The sequence below is a fragment of the Natator depressus genome, chromosome 2 (genome assembly GCF_965152275.1).
Source record: "Natator depressus isolate rNatDep1 chromosome 2, rNatDep2.hap1, whole genome shotgun sequence".
In the NCBI taxonomy this organism is placed as follows: Eukaryota; Metazoa; Chordata; order Testudines; family Cheloniidae; genus Natator; species Natator depressus.
Genome location: NC_134235.1, coordinates 209,089,310 through 209,106,638, shown reverse-complemented (window position 1 = coordinate 209,106,638; position 17,329 = coordinate 209,089,310). Strand labels below are relative to the sequence as shown.

At 43.4% G+C, this 17,329-nt stretch overlaps 1 protein-coding gene across 2 annotated transcripts in view; it reads right to left on the bottom strand.

The window, feature by feature from the left end:
* Window positions 1-17,329, bottom strand: part of CRPPA (CDP-L-ribitol pyrophosphorylase A) — a 182,842-nt gene that overhangs the window by 34,757 nt on the left and 130,756 nt on the right. The gene's annotated exons all lie outside the window — the stretch shown is intronic.

Genomic DNA, 17,329 nt, shown 5'->3' with positions numbered 1-17,329 from the left:
GGGCTCTTAAAATCGATTTCCTTACTCCACTCTTGACAAGTGGATTAGCGCTTAAATCGGCCTTGCTGGGTCGAATTTGGGGTACTGTGGACACAATTCGACGGCATTGGCCTCCGGGAGCTATCCCAGAGTGCTCCATTTTGACCGCTCTGGACAGCACTCTCAACTCAGATGCACTGGCCAGGTAGACAGGAAAAGAACCGCGAACTTTTGAATTTCATTTCCTGTTTGGCCAGCGTGGCAAGCTGCAGGTGACCATGCAGAGCTCATCAGCAGAGGTGACCATGATGGAGTCCCAGAATCGCAAAAGAGCTCCAGCATGGACCGAACGGGAGGTACGGGATCTGATCGCTGTATGGGGAGAGGAATCCATGCTATCAGAACTCCGTTCCAGTTTTCGAAATGCCAAAACCTTTGTCAAAATCTCCCAGGGCATGAAGGACAGAGGCCATAACAGGGACCCGAAGCAGTGCCGCGTGAAACTGAAGGAGCTGAGGCAAGCCTACCAGAAAACCAGAGAGGCGAACGGCCGCTCCGGGTCAGAGCCCCAAACATGCTGCTTCTATGATGAGCTGCATGCCATTTTAGGGGGTTCAGCCACCACTACCCCAGCCGTGTTGTTTGACTCCTTCAATGGAGATGGAGGCAATATGGCAGCAGGTTTTGGGGACGAAGAAGAAGATGATGATGATGAGGAGGTTGTAGATAGCTCACAGCAAGCAAGCGGAGAAACCGGTTTTCCCGACAGCGAGGAACTGTTTCTCACCTTGGACCTGGAGCCAGTACCCCCCGAACCCACCCAAGGCTGCCTCCTGGACCCAGCAGGCGGAGAAGGGACCTCCGGTGAGTGTACCTTTTAAAATACTATACATGGTTTAAAAGCAAGCATGTGAAAGGATTACTTTGCCCTGGCATTCGCGGCTCTCCTGGATATACTCCCAAAGCCTTTGCAAAAGGTTTCTGGGGAGGGCAGACTTATTGCGTCCTTCATGGTAGGACACTTTACCACTCCAGGCCAGTAACACGTACTCGGGAATCAATGTACAACAAAGCATTGCAGTGTATGTTTGCTGGCGTTCAAACAACATCCGTTCTTTATCTCTATGTATTATCCTCAGGAGAGTGAGATATAATCCATGGTCACCTGGTTGAAATAGGATGCTTTTCTTCAGGGGACACTCAGAGGAGCCCATTCCTGCTGGGCTGTTTGCCTGCGGCTGAACAGAAATGTTCCCCGCTGTTAGCCACAGGGAGGGGAGAGGATTGAGGGGGTAGCCACGCGGTGGGGGGAGGCAAAATGCGACCTTGTAACAAAAGCACATGTGCTATGTACGTAATGTTAACAGCAAGGTTTACCCTGAAAGAGTGTACCCAGTGTTTTATAAAATGTGTCTTTTTAAATACCACTGTCCCTTTTTTTTTCTCCACCAGCTGCATGTGTTTCAATGATCACAGGATCTTCTCCTTCCCAGAGGCTAGTGAAGATTAGAAAGAAAAAAAAAAACGCACTCGAGATGAAATGTTCTCCGAGCTCATGCTGTCCTCCCACACTGACAGAGCACAGACGAATGCGTGGAGGCAAATAATGTCAGAGTGCAGGAAAGCACAAAATGACCGGGAGGAGAGGTGGCGGGCTGAAGAGAGTAAGTGGCGGGCTGAAGAGAGGGCTGAAGCTGAAAGGTGGCGGCAGCGTGATGAGAGGAGGCAGGATTCAATGCTGAGGCTGCTGGAGGATCAAACCAGTATGCTCCAGTGTATGGTTGAGCTGCAGCAAAGGCAGCTGGAGCACAGACTGCCACTACAGCCCCTGTGTAACCAACCGCCCTCCTCCCCAAGTTCCATAGCCTCCACACCCAGACGCCCAAGAACGCGGTGGGGGGGCCACCGGCCAACCAGCCACTCCGCCACAGAGGATTGCCCAAAAAAAAGAAGGCTGTCATTCAATAAATTTTAAAGTTGTAAACTTTTAAAGTGCTGTGTGGCATTTTCCTTCCCTCCTCCACCACCCCTCCTGGGCTACCTTGGTAGTCATCCCCCTATTTGTGTGATGAATGAATAAAGAATGCATGAATGTGAAGCAACAATGACTTTATTGCCTCTGCAAGCGGTGATCGAAGGGAGGAGGAGAGGGTGGTTAGCTTACAGGGAAGTAGAGTGAACCAAGGGGCGGGGGGTTTCATCAAGGAGAAACAAACAGAACTTTCACACCGTAGCCTGGCCAGTCATGAAACTGGTTTTCAAAGCTTCTCTGATGCGTACCGTGCCCTCCTGTGCTCTTCTAACCGCCCTGGTGTCTGGCTGCGCGTAACCAGCAGCCAGGCGATTTGCCTCAACCTCCCACCCCGCCATAAACGTCTCCCCCTTACTCTCACAGATATTGTGGAGCACACAGCAAGCAGTAATAACAGTGGGAATATTGGTTTCGCTGAGGTCTAAGCGAGTCAGTAAACTGCGCCAGCGTGCCTTTAAACGTCCAAATGCACATTCTACCACCATTCTGCACTTGCTCAGCCTGTAGTTGAACAGCTCCTGACTACTGTCCAGGCTGCCTGTGTACGGCTTCATGAGCCATGGCATTAAGGGGTAGGCTGGGTCCCCAAGGATACATATAGGCATTTCAACATCCCCAACAGTTATTTTCTGGTCTGGGAATAAAGTCCCTTCTTGCAGCTTTTGAAACAGACTAGAGTTCCTGAAGATGCGACCGTCATGTACCTTTCCCGGCCATCCCACGTTGATGTTGGTGAAACGTCCCTTGTGATCCACCAGAGCTTGCAGCACTATTGAAAAGTAACCCTTGCGGTTTATGTACTCGGTGGCTTGGTGGTCCGGTGCCAAGATAGGGATATGGGTTCCGTCTATGGCCCCACCACAGTTAGGGAATCCCATTGCAGCAAAGCCATCCACTATGACCTGCACATTTCCCAGGGTCACTACCCTTGATATCAGCAGCTCTTTGATTGCATGGGCTACTTGCATCACAGCAGCCCCAACAGTAGATTTGCCCACTCCAAATTGATTCCCAACTGACCGGTAGCTGTCTGGCGTTGCAAGCTTCCACAGGGCTATCGCCACTCGCTTCTCAACTGTGAAGGCTGCTCTCATCTTGGTATTCATGCGCTTCAGGGCAGGGGAAAGCAAGTCACAAAGTTCCATGAAAGTGCCCTTACGCATGCGAAAGTTTCGCAGCCACTGGGAATCGTCCCAGACCTGCAACACTATGCGGTCCCACCAGTCTGTGCTTGTTTCCCGAGCCCAGAATCGGTGTTCCACAGCATGAACCTGCCCCATTAGCACCATGATGCATGCATTGGCAGGGCCCATGCTTTCAGAGAAATCTGTGTCCATGTCCTGATCACTCACGTGACCGCGCTGACGTCGCCTCCTCGCCCGGTATCGCTTTGCCAGGTTCTGGTGCTGCATATACTGCTGGATAATGCGTGTGGTGTTTAATGTGCTCCTAATTGCCAAAGTGAGCTGAGCGGCCTCCATGCTTGCCTTGGTATGGCGTCCGCACAGAAAAAAGGCGCGGAATGATTGTCTGCCGTTGCTCTGACGGAGGGAGGGGCGACTGATGACACGGCTTACAGGGTTGGCTTCAGGGAGCTAAAATCAACAAAGGGGGTGGCTTTACATCAAGGAGTATTTCAGGCAGGACTTCACGGAGGGTTCCAATAAGAAATGGTGCACCTAAGTTATTGTTCTTATTGGAACAAGGAGGTTAGCCTGGCCTCTGATTGATACATGGCTAGATTTACCTCGCTGCACCTTCTCTGTGAGTGACTGCAGTGTGACCTAGAGAAATGAGTCCCCTAGATGGGGGAGGAGGCAAATGAGTACAAAACAAATCTGGTGTATTTCTTGTTTTGATCCACTCCATCTATCTTTTACATCTTTCGCTGGCAGCAGACAGTGCAGAAGGACTGCATGCCATCCACATCTCATGGCTGCTCGGCAGAAGACGGTACAATAGGACTGCTAGCAATCCATATTGCCTGCCTGCTCACCATAAGACGGTTCAATAGGACTGACTGCAGGACTAAAGAGAATGACCTGGTCAAGTCACTCCAAATTTAGTCCCTGCGCCCATGTCTGCCCAGGTGCTCCCAGCCGACGCGGCCAGGAGCACCTTGGACATGACGATGACGGCTACCAGTCGTATTGTACCGTCTGCTGCCACAAGGCAATGGGTTGCTGCTACTGTGTAGCAATGCAGTACCGCGTCTGCTAGCACCCAGGAGACATACGGTGACGGTTACCTGAGCGGGCTCCATGCTTGCGGTGGTATGGCGTCCGCACAGGTAACTCAGGAAAAAAGGCGGGAAACGATTGTCTGCCCTTGCTTTCACAGAGGGAGGGAAGGGGGGACGGACGATATGTACCCAGAACCACCCGCGACAATGTTTTAGCCCCATCAGGCATTGGGATCTCAACCCAGAATTCCAATGGGCAGCGGAGACTGCGGGAACTGTGGGATAGCTACCCACAGTGCAACGCTCCGGAAGTCGACTCTAGCCTCGGTACTGTGGAAGCACTCCGCCGAGTTAATGCACTTAAAGCATTTTCTGTGGGGACACACACACTCGAATATATAAAACCGATTTCTAAAAAACCGACTTCTATAAATTCGACCTTATTCCGTAGTGTAGACATACCCTAAAATACGGCAATACCAATAGTAAGGGTGAAAATCTTGTATAATTGAAATCCAGAGGATATTTTCCCATTATATACACCATTACTTGACAGCAAAATTACACGATCAAGCATTGTGACTGCAGACATCTATACATATGTTGAAATCCTGGTCCCATTGAAAGGGGCCAGGATTCCATCCCTAAATTCTGACACACTTTATCATGTAGGACAGTGCATTACTTACAAATTTAACTATGGCTTGGTGCAGAAAGTCACTTAGTTATATTTACTCAAAACAACACTAAACTCCTTGATGATAAGAATGAAATGTCTTGGCAACACATTCCAATTGTGGCAGTGGAATACACTGTGATCACTTATTCTAATAAGATTAAATACACACACAAGCAACTTACTACAATAACATTAGGGCTCTAATATCATCTCATGAAAGCAAGAAAATTCTGAGTTGAAGCTGCTAAAGCACTATTGACTATATGTTAACTATACCTAACAAACATAGTACTAATGGTGGCTGATGATTTGGAGGAGATGGATTCTTTGCAGCAATCCAGCCCCTTTGAACGGCAAATGATCTGGAAGCAGACAGATTCAGCTAGGATCAGCTGGCCACAGCTGAAAACATGGCCCAAGATCTCTATCACATGGTCTCAGAACAAGATACTACATTTTGCTGTAAATATATAAAACGGGTAAATTAGGAGAGCTGCTGGAGCCTTAATTGGGGATATTTTTACTCTATGTATTTATAGTAGAATCCTAGAGTTATTTTAACTGGGTTTAGGATTTGAGGGTTTTTGAGGGTTTAAGAGCATAAATTGTACTGATATTATGATGCTGAAAGAAAACAATCATAATGCTGTCATTTATAATAATGAGTTGTCTATGCTCTTGCATTTTAACAATTTTGCTGTCATCTCAGTCTAGAAGCACAGCAAATTTTTGCTCTTCAAACCAGACATAACTGCATTGTCATGGGTCCCTGGCTAACTGACACTGAGATTATTTTGCCATCATCATCTCACATTGTAACTGGGTCTCCATAGAGAGGCTCCATCAGTCATGGGAGAACAGCATATTGCCATGTATGCACTGTGCAAAATAACTGCTCTGGCTCAGTTGTTATTTTTCAGATTTAAATATCTGTTATTTGAGAATTCTTATTTTCTTAAATAAGAACATAAGAATGGAGATTGAGGGAGCAGGAACAAACCATCTCAATGTGCAGAAAGAATAGCAAATATGGCAGGCGACCAGCTTGGCTTAACAGTGAAATCTTCGGTGAGCTTAAACACAAAAGGGAAGCTTACAAGAAGTGGAAATTTGGACAGATGACTAGGAAGGAGTATAAAGATATTGCTCAAGCATGCAGGGGTTTAATCAGGAAGGCCAAAACACAACTGGAATTGCAGCTAGCAAGGGATGTGAAGAAGGGTTTCTATAGGTATGTTAGCAACAAGAAAAAGGTCAGGGAAAGTGTGGGACCCTTAATGAATGGGGGAGGCAACCTAGTGGCAGATGATGTAGAAAAAGCTGAAGTACTCAATGCCTTTTTTGCTTCGGTCTTCACAGACAAGGTCAGCTCCCACACTGCTGTCCTAGGCAACAAAGTATGGGGAGGAGGTAAGCAGCCCTCAGTGGTTAAAGAACCGGTTAAGGACTATTTACAAAAGCTGGACATGCACAAGTCCATGGGTCCGGATCTAATGCATCTGAGGGTGCTGAGGGAATTGGCTAATATGATTGCAGAGCCATTGGCCATTATCTTTGAAAACTCGTGGTGATTGGGGGAGGTCCCGGAAGATTGGAAAAAGGCAAACATAGTGCCCATCTTTAAAAAAGGGAAGAAGGAGAACCTGAGGAACTAGAGACTGGCTAGCCTCACCTCAGTCCCTGGAAAAATCATGACGCAGGTCCTCAAACCCATTTTGAAGCCCTTGGAGGAGAGGAAGGTGATCAGGAACAGTCAACATGGATTCACCAAGGACAGGTCATGCCTGACCAACCTGATTGCCTTCTATGATGAGATAACTGGCTCTGTGGATATGGGGAAAGCAGTGGACGTGATATATCTGGACTTTAGCAAAGTTTTCGATATGGACTCCCATACTATTCTTGCCAGCAAGTTAAAAAAAAGTATGGATTGGATGAATGGACTATAAAGTGGATAGAAAGCTGGCTAGATTGTCGGGCTCAATGGGTAGTGATCAATGGCTCGATGTCTAGTTGGCAGCCAGTATCAAGCGGAGTACCCCAGGGGTCAGTCCTGGGGCCGGTTTTGTTCAACATCTTTATTAATGATCTAGATGATGGATGGATTGCACACTCAGCAAGTTCTCAGAGGACACTAAGCTGGGGGGAGAGTTAGATATGCTGGAGGGTAGGGCTAGGGTCCAGAGTGACCTAGACGAATTGAAGGATTGAGCCAAAAATAAATCTGATGAGGTTCTACAAGGACAAGAGCAGAGTCCTGCACTTAGGACGAAAGAATCCCATGCACCGCTACAGGTTGGGGACTGACTGGCTAAGCAGCAGTTCTGCAGAAATGAACCTGGGGATTACAGTGGATGAGAAGCTGGATATGAGTCAGCAGTGTGCCCTTGTTGCCAAGAAGGCTAACGGCATATTGGACTGCATTATTAGGAGCATTGCCAGCAGACTGAGGGAAGTAATTATTCCCCTCTATTCCGCACTGGGGAGGCCACATCTGGAGTATTGCATCCAGTTTTGCCCTCCCCACGCCCCAAGTACAGAAAGGATGTGGACAAATTGGAAAGAGTCCAGTGGAGGGCAACAAAAATGATCAGGGGGCTGGGGCACATGACTCACGAGGAGAGGCTGAGGGAACGGGGCTTGTTTTGTCTGCAGAAGAGAAGAGTAAGGGGGATTTGACAGCAGCCTTCAACTACCTGAATGGGGGTTCCAAAGAGGATGGAGCTCGGCTGTTCTCAGTGGTGACAGATGACAAAACAAGGAGCAATGGTCTCAAGTTCCAGTGGGGGAGGTTTAGGTTGGATATAAGGAAACAGGATTTCACTAGGAGGGTGGTGAAGCACTGGATTGGGTTACCTAGGGAGGTGATGGAATCTCCATCCTTAGAGGTTTTTAAGACCTGGCTTGACCAAGTCCTGGCTGGGCTGATTTAGTCTGTATTGGTCCTGCTTTGAGCAGGGGATTGGATTAGATGACTTCCAGAGGTCTCTTCCAACCCTAATCTTCTATGATTCTGTGATATACTGAAAATGTAAATAAATCTAAGAATACAAATAACAATAATCCAAAAGATTATTCCTGTTTGTAAAGATAAATTCTTACCATATGGGTAATCACAAATGGCTATTTACTACACTCAGTTTCATGCTCCCAACTGAAGGAAAATCTAACAGAACTAAAGGATGGAAAATGTTGAAGGAGTAAAAACTAGCATAGTGTAGCGGGGTGGCTACTCTGCTCCTAAAATAGAAGGGGTTAAAAGCAGCCCTGGAGAGGGCTGGGGCTGGGGATGGCTGATTGGGGAAGCAGCCCCAGCTGGCCTATATAAAAACGCTGTGAGCCAGAGGCCTAAGGTGTCTCTCTCCAGGCTGGGAGAGAGCAGGGCCTGCTTGACAGGGTACTGAGGATGGTGCAATGCTGGGGAAGAAGCAAGCTGAGTAGGGTGCTCCAGGCTGGGAACTCCATGGGCTGTAGGGTCTGGTCCAAGGCCCACAGAGATACTGGGAGGCAGAGGAAGGCAACAGGTCCAAACTCCATTGCCTATGATGAGTGGCCTTTACACTGCAGTCTGCCCCAGGGAGAGGGGGCTTGGTGATGACTGGGAGTAGCCCAGACTGAGGTAAGGTGGGGATAGGAGGTTGGGGGTTCCCCAGGAAGGGGAGACCCAGAGGCAGAGTGTGTAGGTACTGCCAGGGGGCAGAACCCTAGGGAAAGGGGCACTGAGGTCTGAGGGACATGGGGGGCCAGAGCTGTGTGGATCACTGGCCTGCAGAGGGTGCTCTGCACTGGAAAAAGCTAATTCCCCAATGACCAGTAGGGGTGATTCTGCTTCTTTACACATAGACACATGAGATGTACCTAAGAGGTATAAAATATTAGTGCAGCAGAGATGCCAATTCAGATATATTTTGGGAGGGGTGAGGGTTACAAATTAAGTGGTTCACCTTTAATTGATATTGTTAATTTCTTAATAGCTAAACACTAATTGTACAAAATAATAGCTGAAAAGTGAGAGGGGGTTCATTTGTATCATATTTCTTCTGTGGACATTCCAAGTCCACAATAACCCTCTATATGTATGTGCATTCACAAGCATGCATGGGAATGTCTTGTGTCGATATAAAAATTAGAAACTTGGGCAATACATTTATAATCACCGAGATAAAACCAGGCTCTGCTGCTTGCTACTGTAATTACATTAATAAAAGCACTGCTGAATGATGAAGAAATATGATATTTATGCTTGAGGGATTAAAAATCACCATTCATTTACAGCCCAGCAGTTGATAAATCCAGTCTTTCACCACAGATAATAGTTATTAATATATTTTAAACATAGGTAAAACAATGCTTCAGTATGTTAGATTGACTATATTCAAACATGCCTACAAGGCTCAATCCTCAAACTTCAAATCTCATTTTAAAACCATGTCTTTAATCTTACTTTGCTCAGTATATCCTCAGAGTGCATATTAAAAAGGAGGCCAGTTTTACTACAGCCAAAGGGGAATTCATCAAATTTTAATTCAGATAGGTAAAAATGTGACTGGTGTTTTAATCTATATTTATGAACTGATATCGTGTTTCCAAATTCTGCCAAGGAGGTTGGACCTACATAGGTTGGGCAGAATTTGATTTTTTTATATATATAATATAAATTTTCAAAGGATATCAGCAATGCTTCTTTTTAAACTTTTATTTTTATTTATTAATTTCCCTCAACTGTGAAAATATGTGGGGAGGGTCAGACAATGAATGGATGGGCTCAGGCAGTTATTTAATGGCAGTAGACATTGAGATTCAAAAAGTTAAAGCTTTATAAACATTAAAACAAACTGCAAACATCAGATAATAAAATATAGGAAGTAAATACCCGTAAATCAAACTTTCATAAGTTCTTAAGCAGCACTTTTTCTTACTTTTACTATCTGCAAATTTTGATTATTACCAATGTAAATATTTTTCCATCAGTTTGTGTGCATGTGGTGAAATTGACGTTTACCCACAAAAACCTAATCCTTCCAAACATCCTCTTGAATAGGAGAGCCAAAATGGACATAGAAACCCAGTGTGGATATAGAGACATGACCATCTTTCCCACACTTAGTGGTAAAGTTATAGGGAATGGTCAGCCGTTAATTGAGCAACTTCCTCTAGAATTATGATAATTTAATTTCACTTTAGATTTACTTTTAAATCCTTAAAAACAAGTATGGAAAAGTACTGTTTATTCAGATTACACATACAAAAAACTACATTAAAGAATGATAGATTTGCAAAGCCTAATATCAAAAGTTAGGAAATATCAGAAATAAGACTGCCCATAAAACCTTAATTCGGCCCCCTTGTGCACTTGCATTATGATACAGTCTCCAAATACAAGTTCACCTACTTTTTTTTTCCCCCTCACTAGATCCTAGCTTCAGTCAGTGAATGGGTAGTCTATTCACTATTTCTTTTTATTCACATTCAATGTATGGCCCAGATCTTCATCCAAACCTTGCACTGAATACAGAATTACTCATTTCCCTGTAGGTGTTTCTATGTTGCTCTCACCATAGTTTCTGAGCACTTCACAAACATTAATGAATGTATCCTCAAAACAATCTAGTGACATTAAGTTTTACATTTTTCAGCTGGGGAACTGAGGAACACAGAGATTTAGGCCAAAATAGTCAAAAGTGTCCACTAATTTTGGACACCAACTGGAAACACCTAGAATCTGATTTTTTCGAAGTACTTAGCATTTTTATCAAACTTTTATCTGTTCTAAATAAACTCTAACTGACTTCATTTGTAGTTAGAGATAAGGTGGGTGAGGTAATATCTTTTATTGGACCAATTTTGTTGGTGAGAGACTAGCTTTCAAGCATATACAAAGCTCTTCTTCAGGTCAGTTACAGTTGTGAGTGCTCAACACTCCTGCAAAAAAGACCCCAGGTGTCTCTCACGGGGCACCCAGAAAATAAGGAACACACTATTAGTGGCAAAGGTGAACATTTTGGGTTAAGTGACTTGCCCAGCATCACACAGGAACTCTGGCAGAGGAAGGAAAAAATCCAGTTCTCCAGGGCAACATTCAAGTCTCTTAACCATGTGACAACTCTCCCTCTTCCTGCAATCTCCTGCCTTATTCTCTACATACCTTCCAACTTCGACCACAAATGAAGCTGGGATCCTATAGACAATAGCCTCCTTTACTACACAGCCTTGATTAATCCCCAGAGCACTGTCCATTGGGTGCACTCAATGAAGCAGATGCCCTGTACACTTATCCAATCCCCTCCAAAGACGGCTCTTGCCCCCCACCATCTCCTGAAACACCTATCCAGCACCCTCTATTCCTTACCCCTCTGCATTCAAATCAGGTTGCTACCTCCTCCTTGCTTCCTTTCTGGGCACCAGCAGGGGGAACACCAAGTATATGGAGAGCCAGACTCCCTGTATTCAGTTCCTGTGCCTGGTGTCACAATGGCCCCCCATCAGCTGGGAGGAGTAATTGCAGGGGAAGGCCTGCTAAATCCCTCACAATTTGTGCTGGAACTCGCTGGCTTGCTTTGCAGGGATGACACAGACAATCTGGTCACACGTAGGAGCTCAGAGGGCGAAGCATGCTTAGTGCAGACAGAATCTTTGGATTATAACTGCAGTGCCAAACTCTACCAAGTTGCTCTGAGCATGCATGAACTGTAATTTTTAAGAGGCTCATAACTTGATCAAATTTGGGTGAATATTCATAGGGATGAGGAAAGACTTAACTTGTAATGCATTTATTTTCACATGGGCAAAACCAATGTGTTTTCCCCGAATCTTGTTCTTGGAAATGGCTGATCTTATTTTTTTCTCAAAAAGAAAAGGAGTACTTGTGGCACCTTAGACTAACAAATTTAGAAAGCTTATGCTCAAATAAATTTGTTAGTCTCTAAGGTGCCACAAGTACTCCTTTGTCTTTTTGTGAATACAGACTAACACGGCTGCTACTCTGAAACCTTATTTTTTTCTGAAACTTTCCAAAAAAATTCAGCCTGAGGCAGGCAACTTGCATCATCACAAATTCCAGTCTAGAAAGTTAATCTGGCAAAGTTATAAGCCACTGACAACAGGAAAGTGTCAAGCCGCCTTAATTTTAGGTGATGCTAACAGCTCCACCTATAAACTAGATTTGGACTTTGGCCAAATTGAAGTCAATGGCAAAACTCCCATTGACTGCAAAGGGGCTGGGTTTCATCCTTTGTCTAGTCCTGTCTAAGGAGTGGTAGCTTCACTGCCACAGGAGGAGCCCAGGGAAAAATCTGACTCAGTAAGGTATGGCTGGTTTTTACAGGCTGCAGTTTACTTCCTGCCTTGTGTCAGTTCAGCTGGCCATGCATTTGTGGAAAAGGGAGCCACAGGGGTGCAAACAAAGCTCCATTCACTCACTGCCCGTCTCCAACCCCTTCCTGTCCTCCTGCTCATGTAGGGCGGTAGTGGTACCATGGACCCTATTCTCCCTCTACACCTGGACTCTATTAAGATACCCAGTTGCAGGGGACTGGGTCCCCTTCTTCCATGTGGGCTGCAGAGGCCTAGGTTATAATCTTGCCTTTAAAGAGTATTAAATAATATAAGAATTGGATTATGTTCAGCTCTCATGGGAAGAAAAAAAAAAACAGGGCAAAACAAAAATATCTGCCAAGTCAGTATAAAAAGCCACCCAAGTAGCCACTGAATAGAAGCACATTGTGTACTACAGGAAATTCTACTGTCATCTGCCTGAAGCTACACAGATGAGAACATTCTTTTCTTATGTGTAGTACCACTTTAATATCTCTCTGTAATATTCCTATTCTGTCTTCATAAATGATGTGTTGTGGTCAATTACTGCTTCACAAGTATCTATGAAGGTCTTCTGGGGTTTTTTTGCAGTAGAGCCTAATTATTTAGTAGACAAAAATATCTTCACAACCAGCGAAGGAACATAATATTACATACATGCAAAGAAGTAATTCTTCCACTGTACTCTGCGCTGATTAGCTCTCAACTAGAGTACTGTGTCTAGTTTTGGGCACCATATTTCAGGAAAGATGTGGACAAACTGGAGGAAGTCCAGAGAAGAGCAACAAAAATGATTAAAGGTCTAAGACACATGACCAATGAGGGAAAATTGAAAAAACTGGGTTTGTTTAGTCTGGAAAAGAGAAGATGGGGGCGGGGGGGGGGTCTAGTCTCCTCCACTCAAGGCAGGACTAAGTAAGTGACCTCTCAAGGTTTTTTCCAGTCCTATGATTCTATCAAGTCTTTCCAGCTATGCCCTTTTTATCTTGCAAATTCCGAGTCACCTCCATCATTGTTGGCATATTTTATCATTGTTTAATAAATAATCATAATCATGATGGTAATCCATTGTGGCATATGGCTTCCAATGTGGGCAGAAGAAGGTAGGACATTCTTTATCACAGGCACTCTGGAATTAATTCCCTACAGAAATACACTTAAGCACACATCTAACCACTTTCAGAAAGTTGCAAAGATGCATTTTTTTTCTCAGATCATCTCAAATTATTAGACTCCAAGTTGGCCTAGCTGAAAGTTGTTCACAGCACAGTGTTTACTCTGTTATCAAAATTGCCAGTATTTCCATGTAACCTGCATAAGAGGTATCCAGATACTATAGTTATGGGAACCTATAATGGGTTCACAGCGTTCTGCTGTTTACACACCTTATTGGCAGGTGCTGGAACCACTGGCTGATTCCTGCTGTCTCACTGTGACAGGTGGGGTTTAAGTCCACCCCTCTAAGAGAAATAGTTGCTCTTTGACCTAAGAAAGAATGGTCTTTTCAGGAAACTACTAGGAAAAGCTAAGTTTAAAGGGAAAAATTAAGGTGTACACATTTATCCTTGTCATTATTTGAGATACTAGTAAAGCCAAATCCCAGGAAGGGCATAAGTCTGGACTAAATACGTGTACAGTTTCAGTTCAGTGCAGGGTTAGACCTCCACCTGTACTATAAATACCTGTAGTGATGATGATGATCATAATAAAATGAGCATGTTTGGAGAGTTATAGATTTGTACTATCCTAGGCTGATTAACACCAGTCTAAGTACTGGATGGTAAGTATATGCTATGTTAAATCCCCAGTATATAAATACTTTTGCTAACTTCCTCAAGTGCATTTTCTCCTCCTATCTTTGAGTACCTAGGTCAAGTTTTGAACACTGGTATAACTTTGAAAAGGATGATTATGGGGTTGGAGCAATGCTCTAGTACCTTTTTCCTTAGGTACAATGCTGTTCTGAATCCACAGCTGACCCTATCTCTGCCTGTGATGTGGGAGAGTTATTCAAGCTACTCCTATACTTCCAGGTCTGCTCCAGCAGAACTCCCTCTAGTTTGTTTTTTATTTCCCACTATACCTGCAGAATGCACTGATCACAGAATGGTGCACAGATCCAATGAATATCTGGAGGAATGAATTAGTATTCTGGGAACAGCATGAAGAACATTCCTAACAATATGAACTAGTATCCTGTGTATGGCTGGGGCAGAGGACTGTACAGCAAATGGGAGACTCACTAGCAGGCATCATAAATATTTTTGCAAGTTTGTGTGTCTGAACTGATGAGTGTCTTCTCATGTCACACTTAAAAAGGAACAAGTGGCCAATTAAATTACACACCTTATTAGGCACCACTCCAGGTGCTGGTGAGCCTCTTATTGTGCTGTAATATTTATAAAGACAAAAATATATCCGCTGGATAGCGGGTGAAAGAGACCTAATTAGGAATAAAAACTGTTAAAGGAAGAAAAATATCCATTCAAAGTTAATTGAATAATCGTCTACCAAAAAATAAAACTGAAATTCAGAGAAATAAGTGCCTTTCAGGGGTAGTATAGCATCAAAAATATCAGTTACGCAAGATGTATTAGAACACTATAACCACCACTGAAGTAATACAGACATAACATGTACTGTGAGGAACAATCCTTTGTTGGGAAGGAGGTGGAAAGGATGACCTATTAAGGTTTTTCCATCTCTGACTTCTGTGATTCAGTATACAAGGAAGGAGGTGTGTCCATCACAGAAATATCAAAATCTGACTATTCTACAAATAGACAAGGTCAGGCTCTAACAAGACAGAATCTATTTAATATTCTCACAATAATAATAAGGTGGTGTCCGTGGTGGGATTATTTCTTAAGAACAGATGCTACTGATCCTCCAGAATGCCTCACCCCTCCCCACTCACCCACATTGCTGAGGAAGAAATGCACCAAGGTCATCAGGTCTCTCCTTTTTTTTTTTTTTTTTTTTTTAACGATATCTAAAAACTAATTAATAGTGGCTGAATAATTTCTAGCTATTGGAATGGACTCTTTTCCATCACTGGGTTAAACAAATATAAGCTTTACATCTAAAAGTTCACTAGAGATACATGCAAGTTAAGATGTAACATCTGCACATAAAATATTGTTTTCTAGCTACTGCAGAAGGTATCATCAATGAAACTATCATTTGTCTCCTTTTCCCAGGATATAACAATATCAGTGACCCTTGATTCAAGCATCAAATTCTGATGTCAAGAAATGTTTAAGTACAGCATTTACACAAAGATTTGATATTTGATCATAAAGTAACAATGTGATTTAAATTAGTTTTGTCATGAGTTTCAATAAGTAAGGGCTCTGACATAGCAAACATGTTTACTAAGCTCTAGAAACTCTAATACAAAAGCACAATCAATACATTTTGGAACCTTCTGCACCAATCGGAAATCATATTCTCCTTGCAGAATCAGGAAACAAGGAGATTCAGAACAAGAGCTTCACATTAACTCCATGTAACATATTTAATTTAAAGGTTATTCCATCAAAACATACACTTGAATATTATTTCATTGGGATAGGCATAAGGGGAGCAGAAGAAGTTAAAATAGCAACAAATCTTTAATTGATTATAAAATTCATATTAAGTCTCCCAATGGAGAAATGGGAATTTTATTTTTAAATCACCATTTGGAGTGCCCTTATGAAGGACTGTACATTCCTCTTGAAATGGACTGTATTTCAAGGCATGTCAGGGCAAACAGCAAAAATGTTTTTGCGAGGCCCAGGCTTGGCACAGAAGGCATTGAAGCAGTTAATTTTTTAGGAGATATTTTAGAGTCCTGCCTCCACTGGATGTTTGACGTTTAGAGGCTCTTAAATTGGTTCAGTCTTTCAAACAATATCACTTTTAAACCACTTAAGTCCCTAAAATATTTCAAATGTAAAGCAACTGAGCATTTATATTTATTCAATAGTAGACAAACACCTTCATATCATCAGTTGCACTGGTTGTAATTACTTAAATGTGTTCATCAGAGTTATAGTTATCTTTATTAAAATTGAAGTTATTTTCAGTTAAAGTAAAAGGTTTATTTATTTCTAACTTGCACATGATGGTAATTAATCTATCAGAGCAATTAAATTACAAACCTCTGCACTGCTTTAGTATGTGCAAGGTATTATACAAATAGAATGATCTGTGCTGCAACAGAATCTTATTTATCATCTTATTTGCCACTTCCCTATTCAGGATGGCCAATATTTATAGCCTTTATCCAAAACTCATCATACAGAGAGGTATGCACATCGGCCTTCCTGAGGTACTGAGTCTTTGGTCTCTCCCTTGTTCATCTTTCGTTCACAATCATTCCAAGAGACATCCTAATGATATGGCTCTCCCTCAACTTGTCTTCAATTGGAGCACCTGCATTACATCCTATACAGCCTCTTTTTGTTTCCTATCACAGAGTGTTCAACCATTTGACCATCTCAAATCTTCATTTCTGTGGTGGAGAGCGTATTTATTTCCCTTCCTGGCCAAGTCTCTGCTCTGTATATTAAGATGGGTCAAATTACAATTTTATGTACTGAACCAGAATCTGAACAACTTTATTTCTCTTGAAGCATATTGACTCTGAAAAATGAGCATTCTGAGAGCCAGAAACAACTCTGATAGAGGAATATATCCAAGGCTTGCAGGAAGGTTACTGGCAGTCAGGAGATGGGTCAGGCACAAGTTCTCAATCTGGAGGTTGCAACCAACCTGCTTCTCCCATATTGCTAAAGGGGAAGGAGGTGTCAGCTAGATGAGAAGGGGGTTCTGGTCTGAATAAAGGGGTTTCGATATGAAAAAATTGAGGACCACCACACCTAAGGCAAGCTTGCTGCTGGAAATCTTCCCTACTCCCTAAGCCAGGGTTTGTTTGTTTGTTTTTTTTCATAACAGAACCCCTTTATTCAGATCAGAACCCTCCTTCCCATCTAGCTGGGACCTCCTTCCCCTATAGCAATATGGGGAAAACAGGTTGGTTGCAACCTCCAGGTTGCAAACCTATGCATTAGATCATGAAACCAGAACCTCTCACCCTCTTCCCTAAACAGGTACCAAAAAGGAAGGGAGTGAATTTTGGCAACTGAAAGACCAGCTT